General features: G+C 39.5%; 1 pseudogene; it reads left to right on the forward strand.

Moving 5' to 3' along the window:
- Positions 1 to 3,380: 3,380 nt before the first annotated feature.
- On the forward strand, positions 3,381 to 5,173 carry LOC119565568 (annotated as a pseudogene).
- Positions 5,174 to 5,497: the final 324 nt, after the last annotated feature.

Consider the following 5,497-nt stretch of genomic DNA (forward strand, 5'->3'; position numbering starts at 1 on the left):
TACTATTACACCAGTTTACAAGGTCATCCAGATCCTCCTGTATGATATCCCGGTCCTTCTCTAAATTGGCAATACCTCCCAGCTTTGTATCATCCGCAAACTATATTAGCACCCAAATGAAAAGGTCAAACCTCCTAGCCAGATGTAGATGGTAAAAAGCTGCTTGGGTCACTGCAGTAATATGATTGTCAAACAACAGCAGTAAGAATTTAGTTGTCATACAAAGGAACGTGGCAGTGCATTAAATCAGATCCCCCCGTTGCTGAGAAAGCTCTGTTTTCTGTACACACATGACTAAAATCATGCAAAGTGAATATTCCTCAGGTCGGATGGGCTTATCCCTAGAAGGGCTCTGAAAATGAGAACTGAAATCTTGCAGATTATTCAACTGGTTGCCTATAAAAAGAAGTGGATGCTGGGTTGATATGCTTTCAGTGGCCTGTGTTGCTAAGTAAGTGAGCTGCTCCAGTTGGAACCAACTGGAACTTTTTATTTTAGAGCTGGAAGTTTCCTTCTCAGGTACTAGTAAACTGTAATAACCAACCCCAGAGGTCATGAATGAATGGAACACCATGGTGATATCCAAGCCTAGTAAGATGGGGCATGGTGCCATGGCCAACCAAAGGCAGAAGAGGGCATTTTTTCCAGCTGTAGCTAACTTGGTATCCAGTAGTAGTGGGGAGTTCAGGATCCCAAATTTTGGTCCATTTTGATCTGAACATCGATGTCCTAAATAATATAAAGGCGGTAGAGGCCATAGCAAGTGATCAAAAGATACCCTTAAAAGAGTGAAAAAAGGATTTGAAAAGCCAGTGAACTGCCTCTGAAGGTATCTGCTGTTTTCCCCTTGCTCAGGGTAGGGCTTTCACCTCCACATTCCCCTTTTATAATAGTTACTGTTAGGCATCCATTCCACATATGAACTAATAGATATATTATCAAACATGCAGCTACAGCATATTATTCCTTGCCTTTCATTCTACTTGCCAGTGCAGCTCCAAGCCGTGCCATTCACCCGGAAGAAGGCTGTCAGTAAAGAGCAACTTTACTGCACTGATAGTGCTCAAAGATTAACTAAAATCTATAACATTGCTAAAGAAATCTGCAGAAAAACACTTTCTAAAGATCCCTGGCTGCCTACAAATCCCTCCATAAGCCACATAATTGGGAACCAAATTTCCCATGAGCTATGTCCACATAAGCTAAAGTCACACAAATAATAACCTATCATATGCATTCATGCAGGACTTTAATACACACACACACACACACACACACACACAGAGTCTGACTAGATTTAAAGAGATTCTCAATAACCAAAGATCTCAACCGATTAATAAGTATTTTTATAATTATAGAAAAATGTATAATGGCACCAAACAAAACAATGAGAAAAGCTATCTGATTTCTCTTCTGAAGTATCCTCTGTGGAAATCAACAATTTTAGCTTCCTCAGGAGTCCCAGGTACACATCTGACCAACTTTTAATGTATCCAGCATCCTATTGACTTTTCTAGCGGCAGCTGCACGCTAGTTAGATGTCTTCATGTAACTGAATATGAGATCTCAGCCTATCAGCATTATGCATATCAGAAGTTGATTAGTTTTGCCATTTATATTATCAGTATTACCAACCCCAAACTTTAAAAAACCACATCAGGCCCCACAAAAATCATAAAATTGGCTTCAAAATCATATTTTAAAAATAGTAAATTTGAAACCATTTTCATTTTCCTTCTTTTTTTTAAAGCTTTTAGGATTGATATTTTCCAGCTTCACAGCCACAAAGCTAGAAACTGCCTTCTTAAAAGAATGAAAGCTGAGATACTCACATATTCACATGACCCAGGAGCTGTGGCTTTAAGTGAAACATCAAATATCACAAGACGTGTAATAAAATCAGGAAGTTGGCAATACACTAGCCCTGATGGAAAGTGGACATTGTCCAGTTCTTTGTTGCTCTCCATGGAAAAAAACACGTATTTGGTTGTCCTCCTCACCATGGCATTTAGCAAGTCTTCCAGATCATGGGAGGCAACAGACTGGATGATACAAGTTGTATCATGCTCTTTTGAACAGATCCAGGACCTAGGGGATCTTGATGCTGGCAATCCTGGTGGGGACTAAGAGGTCCTGTGTGTTCACCCTCTCAAGATGACCCCTCATCTTATTACATAGATGCATGTAGGAGTGTGTGGCCATCCCTCCTTGTCGATCTCAGAGGAAGGCCAAGCCCCCTCGCTGTCTCGTTCCTAGAAAGGCAATCTGGTAAAGGGAAAAATAGATGTCTTTGATGCCCAGGCCCTCTGAGCTGGGCTGGGCAGTATTCAGCCTCTGGGGCTCAAGCCCTCAGGCAGGGTGGAGCCCTAGCTGTCTAGAGTTCTGGCCCTCGAGCAGGGAAGAACAGTCAATAGTCTAGGAGCCAAGCCCTCGGGCAGGGCAAAGGAGCAATCAGTCTAGGAGCCTAGGCCCTTAGGCCAGGGGGAGCAGTAAATAATCTAGGAGCTGAGCCCTCAGGCATGGTAAAGCAGGGAATAGTCTAGGACATCGGTTCCCAAACTGGGGGGGCGCGCCCCCCCCAGGTGGGCATGAAGAAATTCCAAGGGGGGTGTGAGGCTGTGAAATTTTCATAACGAAAAAAAAATTTATCAGTGTAAAATGTATTTATTTATTTAATAGACCAACAGACAATACATTATTCATATTTCTGTATACATAACTATTCACAAAATTGTCCAATTACAGGCCTATATTATTTAACTACAATAAAGTATTAACAATCTTCTCGTTTTTGATTATGAGTAGACAAGTATACGGAGACAAGAATAAAGGTAAAATAATAATAAAAATACAACTATAAATAAAAGTATATAACTGCAATGTTTTCAAATTTCATACCATGAAATGCGAATATTTTTTATTTTTTTGCCTTTCGATGTGTAGGCATGCTGTTTTGGTTGCTGGGGAGGCCGAAGAACGATGTAGAAAGCGATGGAACTTTTTAAAACTTCCTAGCTCACTCACGAGAGTGTTCAAGACTGTTCTATCGTGGGAGTGGTTACCTCCACCACTCACCATGCAAGACCAGCTACTTGCTGGACTGGTGGTAGGGTGTATATATAGAACGTAATAGTAGAAGTAAATAAACATTTGCAGTAACTCAAATTAACTCAAATTGCATCTGATGAAGTGAGCTGTAGCTCACAAAAGCTTATGCTCAAATAAATTGGTTAGTCTCTAAGGTGCCACAAGTACTCCTTTTCTTTTTGCGAATACAGACTAACACGGCTGTTACTCTGAAACCTGTCAAATTAACTTGTGTCCATTATTATTCACAAATCAGGAAAATTATTTTTATAGATTTTTTTTATTTGTATATTATGGCTGTGATTAAGAAAAGGAAGTACGATGAAGACTACATTAAGTATGGTTTCACCGTCATGGAAAAAAAAGGAATCGATCATCCTCAATGCATAGTATGGCACGCAGTTCTCAGCAATGATGCCTTGAGACCTAGTTGTCTTGAGCAACACTTGACAAAGAACCACAGTGCTTTGAAAGACAAACCAAAAGAGTTTTTTGCTGCTAAACTTCAAAATTTAAAATGCATGAAGCTGGACACTACTGGAACTTTTCATCAAGCGTCAGCCAAAGTGGTAGAAGCATCTTATGAACTGTCATTGCTCATTGCTAAAGCCAAGAAAGTGCACATAATAGGAGAAACTCTTGTGAAGCTTTGCTTATTGAAAGCAGCTGATATTGTGCTTGGTGCCGAAGGCAAGAAAAAAATATCAGAAATTTCGCTTTCCGACAATTCCATGAAACGTCACATCAATGACATGGTGAAAGATCTAAAACTGCAAGTTGTGGAAGCAGTGAAAGCTTCTCCTTTTTTCGCAATTCAGTGCGACGATACCACTGATGTAGCACAATGCTGTTAGTTGCTCGTCTATGTTCGATTCATTAACGATGGAACTGTGAAAGAAGAACTGCTTTTTTTGAAGGAATTGACGACCACATCAAAGGCTTCTGATGTTATGAAAATAGTTTCCAACTTTTTTTGAAGAAAATGGACTTTCATGGGAAAAACTGGTTGGTGTATGCATAGACGGTGCTCCAGCAATGCTTGTCTCTCACTCTGAATTTGTGACGTTGGTGAAAGAAAAAAATCCTACCATAACTACGACTCATTGCGTCATACACAGACAAGCATTGGCTGCTAAAACCCTTCCAGATGACCTACGTGACTCGTTGAATTTGGCCATCAAAGTTGTCAATTTTGTGAACAACAGCGCTTTAAATACAAGACTTTTTGCAACTCTTTTTGCATGGATTTGGGAGCAAATCATAATATTCTTTTGTTTCACGTGGAGGTACGATGGCTTTCCAAAGGGAACATGCTTTTGAGATTATTCAAACTGAAAGACGAAGTGGAAATTTTCCTCAAGCAACAGAAAAAGGAAGGGTTATATCTTGCATTTACGGACCAAACATTTCAACTTTCACTGGCATACTTCGTGGACATTTGTGAATCTTTGAACATCTCAATTTGAAGCTGTAAGGAAACAATGCTGCAAACATTATAGTGCACCACGATGCCATCACAGAGTTTATGGAAAAAATCAAGCTTTGGAAACGTTGAACGCAAGCTCAGACGCCTAACTTTTCGTCTTTTCCAACATTTTCATCACTTGCTGAAAATGATGGTTTCCAAGAACTTTGTAAAGAGGATGCGAAGAACAAAATTGTGTTTCATCTGGACTGCCTTGCTGACGAATTCATCTGCTATTTTCCAAGCAAATTTTCTGGCAACCCCATTAATAAATTAGCACGTAATCCATTCAACGTTGACGTTGATTCATTGCCAGAAGTATTGTAAGAACAAGCATTCGAAATGAAATACGATTCGAGTGCGAAAGATATTTTCGAAAACTTAAGCCTGGAGGAATTTTGGATAAAATATTTCCCAATTTACCCGAAAGTTGGAGAAGAAGCGCTACGTATTATTCTTCCATTTTTGTTGACGTACCTCTGTGAAAATAGCTTTTCAAGTTTAGTCATAATAAAAATGAAACAAAGGAATCGACTGGATGTTGAAAACTATTTGCGTTGCGCACTTTCATCCTTCAAACCTAGGATTTCGCAACTCATGAAGCATCATCCTTCACATTAAATTCGTTTTGTTTATGCTATTTCTTACTTTAAATTACATTTTTATTAAATTTTTTTGCCAAGAAAAACTATTTGTGCTTATTTTTAATTTTAAATAAAAAATGTATACCAAGTTGTTGTGTTTATTTTTAATTTTAAATTATGAATTGAATTTGTTAAAAGGGGGGTTGCATGATGGTAAAGGAGAGGTGGGGGGCGTGAGGGTTTCTTGAAAATTAAAACGGGGGCATGATGCCGAAAAGTTTGGGTCGAGGGGCTCAGCCCTCAGTCAGTGTACAGTACCAGACAGTCTAGGAGCTCAGCCCTCAGGCAGGGCAGAGCAGGG

Source organism: Chelonia mydas, chromosome 1 (genome assembly GCF_015237465.2).
Source record: "Chelonia mydas isolate rCheMyd1 chromosome 1, rCheMyd1.pri.v2, whole genome shotgun sequence".
NCBI lineage: Eukaryota > Metazoa > Chordata > Testudines > Cheloniidae > Chelonia > Chelonia mydas.